We start from the raw sequence: 22,131 nt of genomic DNA, 5'->3' as shown, positions 1-22,131 counted from the left end.
CTTCATACTATTCATGTCTATTGGTATTCTCTTTCTGATATTTTTCAAAGTACTATACATATATAAGTACTATACATATATAATATACAAAAAAGGTATATCTATATAATAAAGACATGGTAATAATACATTGGTTTTATTTCCACTAAGATACATTTAAGTGAAGAAGGTGAAAAAAAAAACTATCTCGATAAATCGGCCAGAGAAATAAGGACTGGGAACCCTAAGGGAGGGTTGCCAGTCCGTATTTTCGTGGCCGATTTATCGAGATAGGTTCTGCGCCCTACCCCAAGATGCTTCCAAGACCGTGCCCTTCAAATCACTGTGTAGATGCCATGTCTTGTATTGCTCTGCCCAGCTAATGCCAGGCAGAGCTATACAAGAACACATGGCATACAACAGAGTGATCAAAAGGGCTACTTAACATGCATTGCTAAACACGGTGTGCACCACGCAACGTGTGTTTGCTAAGGCATGTTAAACCGGAAGCAATCCACCATTAATCAACATGGCATACAGTATACGAAAAACATGAGCCAATTAACCCCTTCAGTATGAAGACATTTTATTCCTGCTGATGCCACACGATTTTATTCAGCTTGGGGTGCGATCTCATACTGGAGGGGACATAGCCTCCCTTCAGTATGAGACCCCCTTCCTAAGCTGAGTAAAATCGTCTGGCAGCAGCAAGAATAAAATCATCTGGGACACAGCAACAATACACAGAAAAAATGTAACTACTGAAGAGGTTCAAAATCACATTCCACTGAACAATATTTACTCTTCACTAACTTGGCCCAATTTTTCAGTCTTTTCCAGCTGTGTCACATAAGAGTAACTCGAGGCACAAAGGCAATGCTATTACTCATAATCCTTTTCACACTGTCCCTACTATCCTGTTTTAAGAAAGTTAAAACTCATAATTCAGGCTGGAAAGATTTAAAATTTTAGGCCAAAGCTAAAGTTCAGAGTATAATCTCAAGCAAACAAATAAAATTAAAAATACAATGGCCATATTACTATAACAATGTGAAAGTGTGGACATGCTATATCTACCTATAGCCAGACACCTTGATCCTGTGAGGGTACATATCTCCTCCCTGTCCACTGCCATCTACCTGCCCTCCCCCCAGATTACACCCCCTGCCTCTCCCTCCACCTCACTCACATACACCCTCCTGATGAAGTTTCCTACTCTCCATTCCCCCAACTTACACCCCCCTCTCATATATCTCTCCACTCCATTCCTCCATCTCATCCTCAGTCTCCACTTCACTCACATACACTCAGAATTAATCTTCCTATACCCTCCTCTCTCATGCACCTCTCCACTCCATCCCTCCATCTCATCCTCAGTCTCCCCCTGCCACTTTCCACACCTCCACCTCACTCACACAAACCCCTACTTAGTCTCTCTCTCTCCATCCCCCCCACTTACACCTCCCTCTCATACCTCTATTCCATCCCTCCACCTCACTCTCATACTCCACCCCCAACTTACACCCTCCTCTCCTATATACCTCCACTCATCCCTCCATCTCATCCTCAGTCTCCCCCTCCCTCTTACCCCACATCCACCTTACTCACATACACTCCTAGTTAGCTTCCTTCTCCATCCCATTTCAATTTACATCATCATCTACTCAATCCCTCAGTTTCCCTCTCCCCCCCCCCCCTCCACCTCACACATTAGGGCCGATTCACACTACACGGTTCGTCTCCGTACGGCTTTCGTACGTTAATTATTTTATCGAAATCAATGGGGCTGTTCACACTATTTTCCGTTTATTGTTCATCTTTCGTGCGGCTTTCACTCGTACGGATCGCCTACGTTTGGAAGAAATCTCTAACGAACGAAACGTATACGTATGGAAACGCTCCGTACCTCCACCAATCAGTGTGAACATCAATACGTATCAGTCACGGTGTGTTTACAGACAACAGAGGACAACTTTAGCCTGTCACTGCTTTTGGCCGTGAACAGTACTATAAGCAGTCATGAATGACGAGAAGTTATTAGAACTGGTCAGAGGCTACGAGGAACTATATGACATGGGCAACAGAAAATACAACGATAACCATGTGAAAGAAAAAATATGGAAATTAATAGGAGAGGGATTGGAAAAATTGGGTAAGATATTTAAATATTTCACTATTTTATTATAACTGACAAATAGCATTTTATCCTTCATCCTATTCATTACCATTCATAGGGTATCTCTTAACACCCTATCCATTACCATTCACAGGTTCTCCCAACATCCTGTTCATAACCATTGGTAGGTTCTCTCTCAACCCTCTTTACGCCCACGGAAGAGAACCAGTGGGACTTCAAGAATCTTTTATATTTCTTTTACAAGGAATGCACCTTGTGGAGCATTTCCTCCCTATCTAGTTATGTCTACTAAAGAGCTTGCATTGTTCGTGACATTCATGGTTGTAACATCAGTGGCATTGTCACCTAAGTAGTCGTGCAAAAATGAAAGTTGCAGCAAGCCACTAATTTCCGAGGCTTCTTGTCGGTGCCACAGCTGCACGCAGACTGACGAGATCATGGACATATAGTGTGAACAGTGACATAGCAAATGAACCGTAACCCTACGAAGACGAACCGTATAGTGTGAATTGGCCCTTAGTCTCTCACTCCAGCCCTCCATCACATCCTTGGTCTCCCCTCCTACCTCACTCACATACACTCCTAGTTAATTCTCTCCCACTCCACTCCATCCCTCAGTCTCCCAATTCTAATTTATGGAGCATAGACAACCAAATGACATATGATTTCTTACTAAACTCATGGAATGTTGCCATAACCTACCTACCAATAACAGATCTTTGAAAAAACAAAAAAAAAGGGACATGGCCACTATATTTTTAAAAGTAATGAAGTAATATTTCTCGCCTTTTAAGACTTCGTTCCCCTAAAAAACCTTGGAATAGCACTTCTAAAAAATTACAAGGTTACTTATGAACTGGCTGCTACAGTTTATATAACCCTTGTTAATTTCTTGGTCATAAACAGACACACATCTTAACCAAGACTGGCTGAAGTTTAAATCTATTGCTCATGGTCTGGTGCAAGTAGGCAACTAATAAAGTACTGTATGTAGTAAATCAGTAATGCTGTTCCTGGCCTACCAAGCCATTCATACCCAGGCAACAAGTCTTTTAGTCCAACATGACAGATGAACACTACAGCAGGTAATTTTTAGGCAATGTTGTTCCCACAACAATTTGAATCAATATTTTATGCAAGGAAGAAGGAACCAAATGCTAGAAAACCTGAACGACTGTTCCCTCCAACAAAAAACTAAGTTAAGGGCCAAATTCAAGATCGTTCATCTTGAGATGCCTGGACACAGCAATAAAAAGACTGGAGGGTCATAGGCAGTAGTAAGAGTGAAAAGCAGTTCCAGAGTTGACCTATTGCGTACATGAAGGTTAACTCCTGCATTTGATAGCTGGACAGAAAAGGGATGAGAGTTTGCTGCTAGACAGGTGCTACGCACCCGCCAGGGTGGTGGAGGGATGCAAGCAGACGTTTCGGAGGGACAGTGACCATTGACACAGCAGTACAAATGAGATAAACATGCAACAGTTGTAGTCAGATGGAATAAAAATTGGCAAGCTGCATCACTATGTGCCACTGATGCAATATGTCGAGATGTTTCAGATAATTTTTGGCCTGCACCAGGAGCATGCATTTATTTTATTTTTTTTTTTTGCTGCAGTTCTTTGGTTGTGTGTTTAGTATTTTGTTTAAAAGTTGCAGCAATACTTCACTCATTGGCAAAGCAACTGACGTTAGATTTAAAAAGCACAATTAATTTTACTACCTCTCAAATATCGGAAATTATAAGACTGCCTTGTCAAAATCAAGCTGTTTTTCATTAGTCTTAAAAGGCGATAAACTCTACTCCACTACACAAAATACTGAAACATTTATATTAAAGAAGCATTTACATTAAAGATGCATTTATTGGAATAAAGAAGATATGGTCAGGACATATAAATATATAAGTAATGGATGTGGGATCATGAAGGGCCGCAATATATTAAAATCTACACGAGTGAAGTTCTGCTGAAAAATCATATGGTCTTGACTGACTGGCCAAGAGATGCTCCCACATCCACAAATACTGTACAGTGCATATACAGATGTCCTCGTTTAGCCACAAGTATGGCCTAAACTAACAGTATTCCCACCATACAACTGGTAATGGCAAATTCTGCACCCTGACTAAGCTTTAAAAAAAAAAAAAAAAAAAAAAAAAAAAAAAAACCCGCCGCGGGGGGGAATGGGGTTGCATTGTTTGAAAAATATAAATAAATAAAGGGGTTGCACCGATTTAAAAAAAAAAAAAAAGGGAGGGGCAGGAGAGGGGTTGCATTGTTTGATGGTCTTTAACTATTAGGTATGACTGTCTCCTTGGTTACTTCGTTTATTTTCCTATCGCTTACAAAGGCTTCAACATGCCTGCATAAGTTAGCCTTGGTCACCTAATGGCATCTCTCCATACTACTAGATCTCTGGCAGTCTCCCTGTCCAGTTCCGTGTCCCTGAGGTCTCACTCTGACTTCATCCCAGGTCTTTTTTTTAGTCTGCCTCTCACAACTCGACCCTAAACAATCACAGCACTCACCCTCCATCCTCTCCACATATCCATACCACCTCAACCTACCCCTCCTCATCACTACATCAATACATTCAAGTCCCATTCTTCTCAACTCTTCAACTGCAGTCCTAACACTCTTCAACTGCAGTTCTAACACCCTTCCCAAGGCCTGTCATTCAAGGATGCACTACAAATCTAATCATTGTCATTACTGTATGTTTAAGCCTATGAACATCCTCATCCTTCACTGCCCAGGTCTCACGTGCCACATACAAAGATCCCTAGCACTGAGGGAGAGCCCTCTCAATGTCAGGAGGCAACAGCTCCCTTAACTTTCTCCAGCCACTCCTTACCCTAGCCACACAGCTAACACCAGCTCCACCTCCAGCACATAGCATGTCCTCAAAAAAAAAAAAAAAAAAAAAAAATCCTCTACACACTCAACAGCAAGACTAATCCCTTCATGCCTGAAATCTCCATATGCTCCCCCCCACACACTGCACACACCATGTCAGCATTTTTCACAGTCTACCTCTAACACCACATACACAGCCTCTCACCAACACTGAACAAGTTGTAATTCCTTCCCACACCCTAGTGGTAATCCACACATGGCCACACTCCCTCAGCTTTGACAGTACCACCACCAGCCCTAGATACCATCACCCTTGGTTACCAGTTGTATCGACCCTCCAATCACAGTACACACTGCCATCAACTGAGACAAAAGGGAACAGGGATCTGTCAGGTTTGATAACAAGCTATAACAAATTTAACAGACAATGGAGAACATTGCCTTCATGAGGTGACAGTCTCCTTGGTTATGGCTACTAGTCATATCAATGTGCTATAGCAATACACTTTACAGGTACAGGAGGCTTGCTTTCATGTGTCTCCTTGGTTACTAGTCCTGCAGGTGGTAGGTGACTGTGATCATCCATTCACTTGATATACAGTGCAACCTCTTAAATTCGAAGTTCTTGTGTCCTTTTGATACTTTTGAAAAATTTGAACTTTTAATAAAGCATTTCTGTGGCTGTCTTAATTCTCATGGTTTAGACATGCTTTTGACACAAGCATTGTTGTCTGGGCTAACTAGCTGGCTTCAGGCATCCTATTTTCCATTGTTAACACTACCATTTATCTCATCTCTTAACTCAAGGATCAGTACAATAATCGCTACAAACCATGAAGTGTTTCTTTCACATTTCCTTTCCCCATCTTGTGTATGTCCCCTTGTTCTAAAACACTTTGCAGTTCTATTCATATTTAACATCAATCAGTAAGTTGTAATGGACAGTAATTATGCATTCATTTATTTATGTAAAAACTACAGTACTGAACATGAATATTTACATCTTTCAGCAACCACCATCCACTCCTTGATGTAGCACTGCCCACTATCTCCATCATTATTTTTGTTTCTGTCCTCCTCTCCCTATTTCTCACATCTTTCCTGTCAATTTTTATTACTCCTTCCTTTTCAGGTGGCTTTACATTGATTAAATGCCTAATGGTTTCCTGTAAGCCAGAAAACCATTTACAATGCTGGGTGGTAACCATATAACCAACCCATAAGTGATGCTACACTTCACATATTGTGAACGGATTACACAGTTTATTTTCTGACATTTTATGATATGTACAATTACTGCCAGTCTGCATTACTATAATCTTGAAGAAATATTGCAATCTCAGTGATGAAATACTTAAGTACGTGTGTGTGTGTGTGTGTGTGTGTGTGTGTGTGTGTGTGTGTGAAAAAAAAATGGAAGATGGTGGTGGTTTATATCTGATCAAAAATAGATTGCACAGTGGTTTAACACTGATGCAAATGATCTATTAGAATTACACTAAGCCTACTGCCTACCAACAATCATGCTTCAGTCAAAATTGAATAAAATCAGTTGACGTCTGACAAGTGGTGTTGCATGGTGTTGTGTGATAAAGGAATATTTACCATAATTCCACTCAAAAACTTAAAAACCTTATCACACTGCTTTGTAATGTCATACACTGTCAGGTTTAACACCACCGCTATCTTTGACAACACCCGCAATGAGTTATTTACTCTAGTTTCAGTTGGTACAGCACTGAGAACTGTCAAATTTGTCATACATGGTAGTTTCCATCACCAATCATTTCACAACACACACACTAAGTACTTGTGGCTGCATTCTTATACTGCATCATTTTTGTTCCCAGCACTGCACTAACTGGTAAAGCCAGGACACCTGTTTGAAGCCACAATTATGGTCAAATTTGGATATGATAAAAATGACTTAAAAAGAGGAGGAAAGGAAATTATTATTATGGGTGACCACACACTTTATGGTGAGGTCATCAGTACCAGATGGGTGTAGCTAGGAATTTTTTTTTTTTTAATAGTCTCTGGTTATTTCTGAGCTAAGTTTGGGAAATAAAAATGACTTTTTTCATAAATTATGGCAATTGAACTTTAGAGGTTTGCAAATTTTTGAGTGTGCACTGTAGTACTACCTATTCTTCCTTCAACTTTATCATTCTGTTTGTCCTCACTCCCTACTTCTCCCTGTCCTTCCTGTCACTTTTTCTCTTCTTTCCACTTCATGTGGTTTTACACCAGGTGACAGACCTAATGGTTTCCTGCGGCCCAGGAAACCATTTACAATGTTGGGTGGTAACCATATCACCAAATAATGGGGTGATGTGGGGCCTGATATGGTGCTCACGTTAACTGGATTATGCAAATGCAGCATCCATCCAGGAACCAAACCTCCACACTATTCAACGCACCTTGCCGTTGCAGGGCTCTGTCTGCCACAGGGGAACACTGGTTCACTAAATGAGGTGGCAAGGCTGTTGCTTGCCTGTGGTTGATGGGTCTGCTTGGCCAGGCAGACTGGGGTTGATCAACAACGTAATTCAATTCACAATACCATCAAACAAAACATGCCCCAATTCCCTCCCTTATCCTCCAAGGATGTTGGAGTACATGAGTCTCCTTGGTTACTAGTCTAATACCTCCCTCTCATCCCATAAAGGAAAATGGTGGACTACAGGATACGGGCCAATGCAGCCAGCAGACCAACATGTTCCTGTTCAGATAAGCCTGACCACAAAATACATCACTTCAGCACTACCATATAAACCAGCCAGGGAACACAATGACAATTACTTGGATTTAACGTACATGAAAACAGCACTTCATGACTAGCATAAATGAGGACTTTCTGTACACACAACTACAGTTCTTTCACTTAAACTTGGCCAAGACATATCCTTTGACAGCTGACATAACTTAGTTCAGTAGCAAAGACACAATCACTGGCTCTACAACCTTTCCACAGCACTGCATGACTAAGATCACTAATTTTGATCTAATACAGCATAGCTAAACACGATTCAAAGATGGTAATTTTAGGTCGTTGAAACCTTTCCACAGCACTTCTTCGTGACTAGCAAGGTATTTTAAGGCCAAGTTAAAGCAAAATGATTGAGATGCAGTTTTAACACATTACCAATAGCATATTCTTCTATCCAGCTGGCTTCTTTACCCAGCTGGCTTCATCTTGCCATCTTGATATCTTCATAGATCTTGTTGGACGCCATCTGTTTCCTGCAAATACAACAACACATTAGCTGTGCTTTTATCTACACGAACACCCACTGACCTAACTTAAAACACCCACTAACCTACTCTACACCTACACCCACTGACCTAATCACACACACACACACACACACACACACACACACACACACACACACACACATAACCTTCAAACACCAGCCAAATGGATTACCTAAACTCAAGATCACAAGTTTAAATTCTGTACCTAAACAACAAGAGCCTATCTGCACAGACTGCAGTCAATATTTAAGTTTCTCTTTCAAACTCAGAATGTGAAACTTGTATTAAAATGCCTCCTTATGGCCAAAACTGACAACTGTTTAATAATCAGCTGATGCAACAGCTGACCTATCAAATCAAATCAAAATTTCAAGCTGAGCAACTTTGTATTTCATAAGCCACTACAATGCTTCCTTAAAGTCAAACTGAAATGCACCCAATAGTCAGCTTAGGCAATGGCTGACATGATAAATCAACAAAAGTTCAGGCTGAGCAGCTTTGTATTTCATAAAATCACTCAAAGCTCTCCAAGAGCAGATATTTACACTTTCCTTGGAGAGAGAGAAAAAAAGTACCACTTCTAGACCTGTTAGCTTTGCCACAGGTGAACAGACCTATTAATATTCCAAAGCACATCTGGCTGGACCACCTTAACCCACTACACCACCAGGCACCTACAGTAAACACAGCACCACAACCACCTGACACATTCAAAACATCAGCCAACACCACCTTAACCCACTACACCACCAGGCACCTACAGTAAACACAGCAGCACAACCACCTGACACATTCAAAACATCAGACACCACCACCTTAACCCACTACACCACCAGGCACCTACAGTAAACACAGCAGCACAACCACCTGACACATTCAAAGAATCAGACACCACCACCTTAACCCACTACACCACCAGGCACCTACAGTAAACACAGCAGCACAACCACCTGACACATTCAAAGCATCAGACACCACCACCTTAACCCACTGAACGACTTAGACGATGGCCAGATTTAGAAAAATGGCAGAAACTGTAACCACTGCTAATACACCTAAAGATAATTCACCATACTCCCTGAGTGCTTTATCTATCTATATCTACTGAAGTAATTCTGGAGACTATTTCAAAGTCTGCATTACATGAGGAAGCTACTACAGTTCAAAAAAAATCTTCCCAAACAAGAAATGAAGAAAGTAAGGGAACCATTCAGTGCAAGATGCCTGGCCACTGCATTTAAGAGCATGTCACAGTAGGAAGCACCAATGAACCAGCACCAGGGAACCAGCACCAAGTCACACTGGCTACATGGCATCAAGACTGGCATGGGACCAGCTTTGGCCATTAAGACACTTGGTGATGAAACAGTTTGGTGTTAATGCACAAGGAGGAAGGCAGGATAGGGAGGAAGGGGAGGATAGGGAGGAAGGAAGGATGGGGCAGTGTTAATGGCAGGGCCTTAAACTATCCATGGCATAATACCAAATGTCTAGCCTGATAGTAGGGGGGAAATGTAGGGCCAAAAGAATTATGGAACTATCAAGAAAAGGTGGACCAGTAGAGAGAGGACAGGAGGGGGAGAGAAAGGAGATACAGTCACTGGTAAAAGGAAAAAGACACAGGCAGAAGGAGAAAGATGCAGGCAGGAGAAGAAAGACGCAGGCAGAAGGAGAAAGACGCAGGCAGGAGAAGAAAGATGCAGGCAGAAGGAGAAAGACGCAGGCAGAAGGAGAAAGACACAGGCAGAAGGAGAAAGACACAGGCAGAAGGAGAAAGACACAGGCAGGAGGAGAAAGACACAGGCAGGAGGAGAAAGACGCAGGCAGGAGGAGAAAGACACAGGCAGGAGGAGAAAGACGCAGGCAGGAGGAGAAAGACGCAGGCAGGAGGAGAAAGACGCAGGCAGGAGGAGAAAGACGCAGGCAGGAGGAGAAAGACGCAGGCAGGAGGAGAAAGACGCAGGCAGGAGGAGAAAGACGCAGGCAGGAGGAGAAAGACGCAGGCAGGAGGAGAAAGACGCAGGCAGGAGGAGAAAGACGCAGGCAGGAGGAGAAAGACGCAGGCAGAAGGAGAAAGACGCAGGCAGAAGGAGAAAGACGCAGGCATTTTGTAAAAAAAAAATTAGTCAGATTAATTCAAACTTACACAGTACTTCCAATTCCCTGACTCCCCCAACATCTCTTCCTTAGTGATATATTTTTGGTTTTATTCTTGCTACTACTTGGCAATTTTTACAACTCAGGGGCTGGTACTCTTGAAGCACCTCCCCTAACACCTCTTCCTTATTGATTTATTGTTTTATTCTTGCCACCACCAGGCATTTCAAAACTCAGGGTGAACTTACAGCTCTGATGGGGTTAATAAGGCTACATCTTCAGTTTAAAAAATACAGGATTAATAGACTCTGGAAATATTGCTATCGTATCATTTATATAGACTCTGGAAATATTGCTATCGTATCGTTTATACAGACTCTGGAAATACAGCTATCGTATCGTTTATGTAGGCTCTGGAAATGCAGCTATCGTATCGTTTATATAGACTCTGGAAATACAGCTATCGTATCGTTTATATAGACTCTGGAAATACAGCTATCGTATCGTTTATATACACTCTGGAAATACAGCTATCGTATCGTTTATATAGACTCTGGAAAAACAGCTATCATATCGTTTATATACACTCTGGAAATACAGGTATCGTATCATTTGTATAGACTCTGGAAATATTGCTATCTTATCATTTATACAGACTCTGAAAATATTGCTATCGTATCATTTATAATATAGACTCTGAAAATATTGCTATTGTATTGTTTATATAGACTAAAATATTGTTATCGTGTTGTTTATATACAGCAGACTCTGGAAATATTGCTATCGTATCGTTTATATTCACTCTAGAAATATTGCTCTCGTATCATTTACATAGACTGGAAATACAGCTATCGTATCGTTTATATAGACTCTGGAAATATTGCTATCGTATAGTTTATACTCTGGAAATACACCTATTGTATCGTTTATATAGACTGGACATACAGCTATCGTATCATTTATATAGACTGGAAATACAGCTATCGTATCATTTATATAGACTGGAAATACAGCTATCGTATCATTTATATAGACGAAATACAGCTATCGTATCATTTATATAGACTGGAAATACAGCTATCGTATCGTTTGTATAGACTCTGGAAATACAGCTATCGTATCGTTTATATAGACTGGAAATATTGCTCTTGTATCGTTTATATAGAATCTGGAAATATTGCTCTCGTATCATTTATATAGACTCTGGAAATACTGCTATCATATTGTTTATAAAGGCTCCAACATGCTTGAATGCGTCGGTTTTCATAACTTAATAGCAGCTCTCCACACTGCTCAATCTCTGGCAGCCTCCCTATTCAGTCCTAGCCATGAGGTCACACCCTATGGCCTCTTTCCAGATCTTTTTCAGTCTGCCTCTCACCCCTACCCTCAACCTTGCCACTTATCACCTTCCGCACCCAACTGTTACTCTCCGTTAAAAATGTAATCAAGGCATTTGAGAGAACAACAAGTACCAATGGAGCTTAGAAATCTGCATATAAGACAAGGCTTTACTATCACACCACTGATTTCCCTAGATAAATAGCTAAGGAAGAGGTGTTAGGGAGCTTCCTTTTGAATGCAGGGGTCTCCAACTGACTTAAGTTTAACCCCTAAAATAAATCATTACAGAAGAGATGTCAGGGAGCTTCCTCTTGTGTGTTAATTCACTCCTGCCACAGCCAATGGTTTTATCCAGCTCTGGGGATATTTTATTTACTGATAGGGTAATAATGGCTATCTGTCTTCTGTTGCAAGTCTCCAAAGACTTAAAACTATATGGAAAAGTTAAGAATGAAACCTAAGGCACAAGGGGTGGCAGTGATAATTTCCTGGGATATGGTTGTTAGCACTGCCAATTTAACTGCAGCACACTTACTGCAAATAATTCCACTTAGCAAAATTGAGTTTTTAATGTTCTGCATGATTCTTGCAACTTTAGCTTCCTCAGCTATTTAAGCACAAGTTGCAGTGCATTTTGACTAACACCTACTGAGGCCAGTTCTGCAACCAACTGGCAATTAACAAAAGCAGCACCACAGCAAGATTTATAGAAAACTATACGTTATGTATGAAACACTCCACTGGCCAATCAATGGTTATTTCAACAGACTGGCACCTAAGTGAGTATGTATAACATTTTTAAATGTACTCATCTTGTAGTATCCAGCCAAGTTGCTCCCCTTCATCACTGGTGGTGGTGATGGTGGTGGTGGATGTCTACCACCAGACACCCACCACAGCAGGGGCGGCCTCCTCTGCCATCAAGCTGCCCTCGTCATACTGCCCTAAAGTACAAACATGCTTTACAACTCCACCCTTGAACTACAATGCCAGTGCTACCTCAACCATCAACACTAGTTAAATCTTAGGCTGAAGGACATACTGAAGGCTGTATCAAACCAGCCATTTCAAGGAGTCTATCAGTTAATATTCTTGCCATACGCATAAGTACCTATCTCTCAGACGGAGGATGGTGGACTGCAGAAGGGGAATTTTAGCATGAAGTCTCCTAGATTCATATCCAGATAAGCATGAACCCACAACTGAGTTAAGGGCTCTAGTAAGTAAGTTTCTCTGTGAAATATGTTAACACCCAAATATGCCTAGTAACCAATGCATTTATTCCTATACAGTATAATGCTACTTCCCTATTCAAGTTAGGCAAACTAGCTAGGAACAATCTTCATTTTCCTTCATCCTGATCTTTTCCACCTAATGCTGGAGTGAAGGGTGCAGAAAGGATGGACAGGGAAAGAAATAGAGGAAGCACTTACATTTATACCTCAACATCTTTACCCGCCTAATGGAGCGGGAAAAGGGAACTTATTTCCTACATTCATTCATTTATAAAAACTCCAAGATGCTTCCATATATCAGCCTTGATCACCTAATGGCAGTTCTCCATGCTGCTTGATCTCTAGCAGCTTCTCTGTCCAGCCCTTTATCCCTGAGGACACTGACTTCATCCCAGGTCTTTCAGTCTGCCTCTCTACTTTACCCTCCATGCTCACACCTCTCACCCTCCGCACCCAAATGTCATCCCCCATCCTCTCCACATGCCCAAACCATCTCACTCTAGCCCTCCTAATCACAACACCACTACACTCCAGTCCCATCCTTCCTCCCAAACTATCTCAGTCTACCCCCTTCTCATCACACCAATACACTCCAGCCCCATCCTTCCTCCCAAAACCATCTCAATCTACCCCTTAACTCTACCCTCAACACTCACACCTCTCCCCCGCTGCATCCAGTTGCCATCCTTCATTCTCTCCACATGCCCAATGCAATGGACAGTAAATTTCTATGACTGCACCTCTATAGATACATACTTTACCAATGTCTTCACCCACACTGGATAAAACTTAAGTCATAACGTATCAACTGTTCCCTAATCTTTCTTGCATAGTCTACTGTAAAGTCTGTTAACTGCTCTAACACCTGTACCTAAATGACTTGTTAATTATGCTAAAGAAGGGCTATGGCAGAGGTCGGCAACTTGCGGCTCAGAAGCCGCACGCGGCTCTTAGGACACTTTTGTGGCTCCAGGAGCTTCATAAATAACCATTTATTCTTTCAGAACAAAGGCATCATATTACACATGCAAGGCAACATTAGATTTTCCATTCAGCTTTGATAAGATCTATACTATAAGCAGATCAAACAATATCACCGTAATGTTTAGATTTAGAATACTGCAGATTTCGGTTTATGAGAATTTTCTGTATTGCGCCTCCAAGAGTACTATATTTTTATGAAACTTTGAAAAGATCTATACTATAAGTAGACCAAACAGTATCACCGTAATGTTTTGTTTAGAATACTGCAGATTTCAGTTTCAGAATTTTTTGTATTGCGGCTCCAAGAGTACTACATTTTTATGAAACTTTAAAACAAATGGCTCTTGTAGCTTTAAGGGTTGCTGACCTCTGGCCTATGGGAAAGGTGTACAGGCAAGGTAATGTCAATCTGCCATTAAGCTGTATCCCTCCACAAACGGACAAAAAGCTATACCAATTTATGGGCTAAAATCGGTGCTTCCATCTCACTTAGATTTCTTAACCAAGGAAAAAATAATCTTGCCACTTAGGTATACTGTAGTCTGTTCTTCACCTGATGGAACTGGCCCATTCTCACAAATTTAGTACTTAATTGATTACAGTTTCATTAATTTTATAGTTAAGGAGGTAGGAATGAGTCTCCTTGGTTGCTATATGTTTTCACTGGACATACAGTGTGCTTGATGGAAATTCAGTTATATATCTATCTATTGCCAGACATCTTAATCCTGTAAGGTGTGGCCACAAATATCCTCCACACTGTCCTGTCCTGTCCTGTCCTGTGCCATCCCCCCAACTCACACCCCCCCTCTCATCTCCATCCCTCCAACTCACACCCTCCCTCCACCATATCTACCCACACTCCTCCCTCTTACACACATTCTCTCCCATATCTACTTGTATCTACTCTCCATCCCTCCAACTAACACCCCCTCCCATCTCTCCACTCCATCCCTCCATCTCATCCTTGGCTATAATGTAAGAATGAGTGTCCTTGCTCAATTCAACCCTCCATAGTTACCTGCCTACACTAACAGACAAACAGGAGTGACAGGAGAGACAGAAAAGAGAGACAGAAAAGAAACAGATAAGACAGACAGATAAGAGACAGACATGAGAGACAAACATGAGAGACAAACATGAGAGAGAAAAAGACAAGAGAGACAAAGGCAAGAGACAGGAAAAACAGACGGGAGAGACAGGAGACAGTACTATACCCATCACAACAGATTTCAACCTCTCCAAGCAGTCGTGGCCCCTCTGCTACTCAGTTCTCCAGGCAGTCTCCCTTCACTCCTTTTGAACCGCCATCACGCTGCCATCTCTCTGGATCCCTGCTTTCTTGTACTTCACTTACACCCACACAAACCCAAGGCCGCCACAAGAACACCACTGCAATGATTGTAGGAATATAATACAAATTATTCACATTTAGAGCAGACAGTTATACAGTATATAGCACTACTTCTACTTGGCCTATATTTTGCCTTACTCAGTCCATCTCACACAGTTCAGTGGCAGAACAAGTTAATGCTATACAGTACCCTTTCCACAGCACTTCTCCATGACTACCAACATTCTACTCATCTACAGTTACAATTCAAAATTCATGATGCTATGATATTTTAAACCAAAAAATAAGGGCATAGGATCATATTCTAATAAAATTTTGTTACAGCCAGGTATTCAAAGTGAAAGTTGTTTTTATACCTATAGCCACTTCTGAATCAGTCACTCCTGCAAAAGAATACCAAGATGTGTGTGCATTTGACGAGCTGTAGTTATGAGTTAGGAATGAGTCTCCTAGGTTACTATTCCAATTTACAACTACTAAAATCTGACTGGTCACTCCCACACACAACACGAAGATGTGGTTGCATCTGACGAGCTGTGGTTTTGAGTCAGGGATGAGTCTCCTTGGTTACTATTCCAATTTACAACTAAAATTTGATGCTAGTCCTGAACAAGTGCTATGAGTCTCCTTGGTTACTAGCTTGCTTTTACTCTACCTTGGCCTAAAATTGCCATCTCTCCATCCTGAATGCTGAATTATCAGATAAACACTAGAACATGATGCTAGTCACAAAGAAGTGCTATGGGATGAATGTACAGCCATACCATTGCTTTTTTTCTGCCAATGCGCTATGTAAAAATATACAAAGGAATGAACACCTGGGCAAAGCTATTGTGACAGTCTCCTTGGTTATTAGTCAAAACTGCCCTCCCAATCTGACTACACCTGGCCATCAATTAACTGAAAAGGGGCTAGGGATCTTTACAAAGCCTTGGTCATGAGTCAAGAATGAGTCTCCTTGGTTACTAGCCAGAATTACCACCCAAATCTGACAGCTTTGCCATAAACTAACTGAAAATTATGAAGAGCCTCCTTGGTCATGAGTAAGGAAAGAGTCTCCTTGGTTACTCCTTGGTTACTAGTCAAAATTAAACAATCTGACTACTACTTGCCATCAGCTTATTGAAAAGGAGTGAGGGATCTTTACATAGTTCCTGTATGGGATACTAGCCTTAGTTAGGAAATGAGTCTCCCTGGTTACTAGTCAAAATTACCATTCCTATCTGCCTACACTTAGCCAAAAAGTAACTGACATTAGGCTAACGTACAGTAGGGCCTTGGTTGTGTGTCCTTGGTTAGTATTCAAAATTACCCTCCCAATCTGACTACACTTGTCCATAAGTAACTGAAATCAGGCTAGAGATCAATACACAGGGCCTTGGTCATGAGTCTCCTTGGTTACTAGTCAAAATTATCTTTCCAATCTAGCTACACCTGGCCAACCACTGACTGAAAAGGAGTTAGAGATCTCTGAATAGTTGCTGCATGGAATTTGAGCCTTGGTTAGGGAATAAGTCTCCTTGGTTACTTGTCAAAATATGTATCAAAAGCATCAATCTGACTACACCTGGCATTAACTGAAAAGGAGTTAGGAGTTAGGGATCTTTGGAAAGTTGTCGCATGAAATTTGAGTCTTAGGGAATGAGTCTCCTTGGTTACTAGTCAAAATTACCTTTCCAGTCTGACAACACTTGGCCAAGAAGTAACTGAATAAAAGGGTCAGAAATACAGTATATAAAGAGCATTGGTCACGAGTCTCCTTGGTTAATAGTCAAAATTACTTTTCCAATCTCTACACTTGGCCATAAATTAACTGAAAAAAGGCATAAGGATCTTTACATTATTCTAGCATGGAATTTTAGCCTTAGTTAAAGAATGAGACTCCTTGGTTACTAGCCCAAATTACCATCTCAATCTGACTACACAGCCATAAAGTAACTAAAAGGGAGTTAGGAATCTTTACATAGTCTTTGAATGGAATTTTATGAACCTTAGTTATGGAATGATTTAATATGACTACACCTGGCCAAAAAATAACCGAAATGGGGTTAGGGATCTTTAAGAACAGCCTTTGTCATGAAGCTCCTTGGTTACTAGTCAAAATTACCCTTCCAATATGACTACACTTGGCCATAAAGTAACTGAAAAGGGGTTAGGGATCTTTACGAACAGCCTTGGTCATGAGTTTCCTTGGTTACTAGTCAAAATTACCTTTCCAATCTCTACACTTGGCCATAAAGTAACCGAAAAGGGGTCAGGGATCTTTACGAACAGCCTTGGTCATGAGTCTCCTTGGTTACTAGTCAAAATTACCCTCCCAATCTGACTACACCTGGCCATTAACAGAAAAGGGGTTAGAGATTTTACAGAGAGCCCTGGTCATGAGTATGGAATGTCTCCTTGGTTACTAGTCAAAATTACCCTCCCAATCAGGCTACACTTGGCCATAAACTGTTAAGGCTCGGGGTCTGTCACTAAAAACTCAAATTTTTATAAATTAGCTGGGAAAGTTATATACCTAACCCCTCCAGGTAGCATGCATAAAATAATAATAATAATAATAACAATAATAATAAAAAATTGAGAAGGTTCTGGCATATTCACCTAGTAAGTATCCAGTTAAATCTCCCCCAAAGATGGTTGTGGTAGTTGTTGTGGTAGTGGTAGTTGTGGTAGCAGTCTCTCTACAGCTACATGACCAATTACTGAACCCTCCAGATCTTTTTTTCTCTTCTTCATTATCAGGCTGCCTTCTCCCCAACTCACACTCCTGAAAAAGAATATTCCTTATAAGCCATCACAAGAAAATCACAAAAAATATAAAAATATCCATACACAAACAAAACCACAATTCCACAAACACAGATACCCCAAACTCCACATAGTAACCCCCAAATCTACACACACACACACACACACACAAAATCTCCACATACACCCCCAATCTAAACACACACACACAAATCCATACACATAAACACAATCCAAACTCCACACATACACACCCCATTCTACACACACACACCCAAAACCTACACACATACACACCCAAAAAACTACACATACACACCCCAAGCTCCACATACATACACCCCACCCCAGAGTTCACACCCAGCTCGGTCATGATACTTTCTTACCCTTTCATACATGAGTATGCTTTAGAAACACTCAGGCCTGTTTACAATACACATTAAAATCAATATCATCACCACAGAAGCAATTAATGGAGAGAGAAAGGTAATTACTGGAAAAAGAAAGGAAAAATATCTTACCAAAATTGCAAACCCCTTCCCTGTGACTGCTGGAGCCTGACTGACTGACCAAAAGCCGGCACATTCCATCCACCCCCACATTCCTTCCCTCCCTCCCTCCCGCCCACTAGTTTCCTCCCCCCCTCCACCACCTCCTCCCTCCCTTCACAGCCCCTCTTTCCTCCACCTCTCTCTCTCTCTCTCTCTCTCTCTCTCTCTCTCCTTCCACCTCTTCCTCCTCCCTGAAAAGCACTCTTCCTCCTGTCCCTCTCCCTCCTTACATCCTCCCTTCCCTCCACCCCCACTAGTTCCCCCCCATCTTTCCTCCACCTCTCTCTCCTTTCTTTTTCTTTTTTTCTTTCCTTCCTCTCTCCTCCTTCTCTCTCCATCTCTTGTCATCAATCTTCCTTCCCTCTTCCTCCTCCTTGAAAAACACTTTTCCTCCATCCCCCCTTACCTCCTCTCTCCCCTCCATCCCTCCTTACCTCCTCTCTCCCCTCCATCCCCCCCCCTTTCCTCCCCCTCCTCTCTCATTAGACACACACACACATAAACAAAGTAAAAAATAAAATACAATCCATTACGGACAAGGGAATCACCTATACACAAGAACATAAGAAGAGAGGATAACTGCAGTAGGCCGGTTGGCCCATGCTAGGCAGCTCCTAGAAGAGTAACTGAACTACTGGAATGAGATAAGGATAGCAAAGAAGAAGGCTCTCCCCGCCCTCCAAACCCTCCAGCCGAAGCCGGCAGTAAAAAGTCAGAAAGAACACCACGCCGTATAGAAAAACTGGCGTGGACATTTTACAGTAAAGTGTGAAAGGAGAGAAGGATATTTGTGAAGCACTAAAGAATTATACACTATAAAGGCACCAGATACTAATAAATATACAGACATGATAATTACCGTAAAAATAAGCGAAGAAACACCATAAATAAATAATAATAAATGCAGTCATCGCTCACCTTCGTCATCTCCAGCAGCTCCGTCTCATCTCCCACAATGCTCCTGTGACGTCACCCTCCACCCGTAAAATTATATACTTTTCAATGGCAAATTTTATGCACAGAAGCTCTTGAATATATTATCAGCTGTTCAAATAATAATTATTGTGCAAACTTTGTAATGAAGGAAATAGGAAGAAGTCTACAAAAGCCTCCCAGGCCACGTAGATTCATGTTCACCCGATGACGTAGCAATGTCTTCAGAAACGGAGGAATCAAGTCTTTAATCCGGGCTGGAATCTGGAAGGCCTTACTACACAGTGTACACAGAAAAAAATTCCTGAGTGGACAACCTAACCCCTACAGATAACGGAGGTTTTCGTTCGTTTCATTTCGTTTTCAAAGGCTCCAACATGCTTGCATGTGTCGGCCTTGGTCACCTAATGGCGGCTCTCCACCCTGCACGATCCATTGCAGCCTCCCTGTTCAGTCCCTTAACCCTAAGGTCACACTTAATGACCTCGTCCCATGTCTTTCTCGGTCTACCCCTCATAACCCCACCTCCAATATTAACTCTTATCACCTTCCTCACCCAATTATCATCCCCCATCCTCTCCACATGTCCAAACCACCTCAATCTACCTCTCCTCAGCACAACACCAATACATTCCAGTCCCATCCTACCTCTCAACTCTTCCATCGTAAACCCAGCCCCTCCAGGCCTTGGACGCAGGGACGCACTGCACATCCACCTAATCATTGTCATTTCTGTACGTCTGAGCCGGCGAATATCTTCCTCCTTCACTGCCCAGGTCTCACTACCATACAGCATTACACTCCTAACACATGCTGCATACAAAGACCCCTTAGCACGTAGAGAGAGCCCTCTCAATGTCAGGAGAGGCAAGAGCTCCCTGAACTTCTTCCAACCACTTCTTACCCTAGCCACAGAGCTAGCTCCAGCTCCACCTCCAGCACACAACAAGTCTCCCAAATAACAAAACTCTTCCACACACTCAAGAGATTCACCAGCAAGTTCAATCCTTTCACGTCTGACAATCTCCACCTGCTCACAACAATTCAAATTATCATCTTTATATTTACCTGCCATAGCAGTCGACACTGGAGTACGCATCTTCCCTTCGGAGGAATTGACGAGCCTGGCTGTAGGACCTGCCCGGACAAGGAATCATCAGGGCCTGGACGAAGAGTCATCAGAGCCCAAACGAAGAATCACCGGAGCCCAAATAATCATCAGAGCCGGAATGAAGAATCCACCTGGGCCTGCCAACAGCTCTAAACTCTCCCCATCCCCCCTGCCCCAGGAAGTGGATGGTGAGCTGCAGTGTCAGTTCAGAGGCACATCCCATACCATACACCATAGGACCATACCTTAAAATGAAAACCGCCTTATTTTCTATATATATATATATATATATATATATATATATATATATATATATATATATATATATATATATATATATATATATATACACCATTAAAACTCTCAAATATCACCAAAAAACTAAGGCACGTTTTTGTGAGGCCTGAGTAAAAGCCTGGCTTCGCTCTTTGGCTTAAGCCAAAGTGGCCCCGCAAAAACAGTACTCCAGCCATACTGACAAATGTAAACAAACACCCCGGTCAGCTGATGATGCAAAGCAGCATGGCAGATATTGGAGAATCATATATTTTCAATCTAAGCAGTAATTCTTCCCTCCAGATGGGAACTTTTCCGTTGTTTGCAGAGACACAAGAGTCTGCGACTGTGTCCACTCTTGTAGAGGAATACATTAGCCAGGTCACTGTGTTGTCGTCTTTAATGGCAACAGGCACTAGGTACATAAAGCAGCTGTGTTAACCACTGGAAATATGAATGGCATTATATAAGGAAAGCTTTTAATTTACAAACGTAGGGTGCTTGTTGAGAACCCTAGGAACAAGGTACTCTCAGTGACAGTGTATGGGAAAGTAGACAGAACTCTTATTGATATTATGGTGTAGTGGTAGCAAGCTTAATAATAATGCTGGAGACAACACATTTGTGACCATCATGTTTGTAATGTGACAGGGCGTCAGCGTTTGTGTGGAGTTTGCCTGGTCGGTATGAGATCTCGAAATCATACTCCTCGAGTGTTTCTCGCCAACGTATGAGTTGTGCGTTGGTGGTGTTTGACTGACGTAACTATTGTAGGGATTGGTGGTCCGTAATGACTATCACATGGGTGCCTGAGATGTAGGAGCGGAAGTAATCGAGGGACCAGATGATTCCCAGGCACTTTCGTTTAGTGGCCGCGTAGTTTCTTTCTGCAGGATTTAGGGTGCGGCTGGCACAGGCGATGATATGTTCGCGGCCGTTTTGCACTTGTGCAAGGACAGCCCCTATGGCGATGAGTGATACGTCGGTATACAGGCGGAATGGGAGGTTGTAATCTGGGAAAGCGACGACGGGGGCAGAGGTTAGCTTGGACTTGAGGGTGGTGAATGCAGTTTTTCTTGGTTCAGTCCATATGAACGGCTCGCCTTTTTTTGTTAGGTCGTGTAGAGGTTTGGCGATATCTGCAAATCTTTTGACGAACCGCCTGTAGTATGACGTTAGGCCTAGGAAGGCTCTAGTTTCATGTATGTCACGAGGTAGGGGAATGTCGGCGATCACACGTAGTTTTTCTGGGTCAGGGGAGATGCC

This window comes from Coenobita brevimanus, chromosome 93, assembly GCF_032717465.1.
Source record: "Coenobita brevimanus isolate Jiangsu-jjx chromosome 93, ASM3271746v2, whole genome shotgun sequence".
Lineage (NCBI taxonomy): Eukaryota > Metazoa > Arthropoda > Malacostraca > Decapoda > Coenobitidae > Coenobita > Coenobita brevimanus.
The sequence above is the reverse complement of the archived record's forward strand: the minus strand, read 5'-3'. Positions refer to the sequence as shown.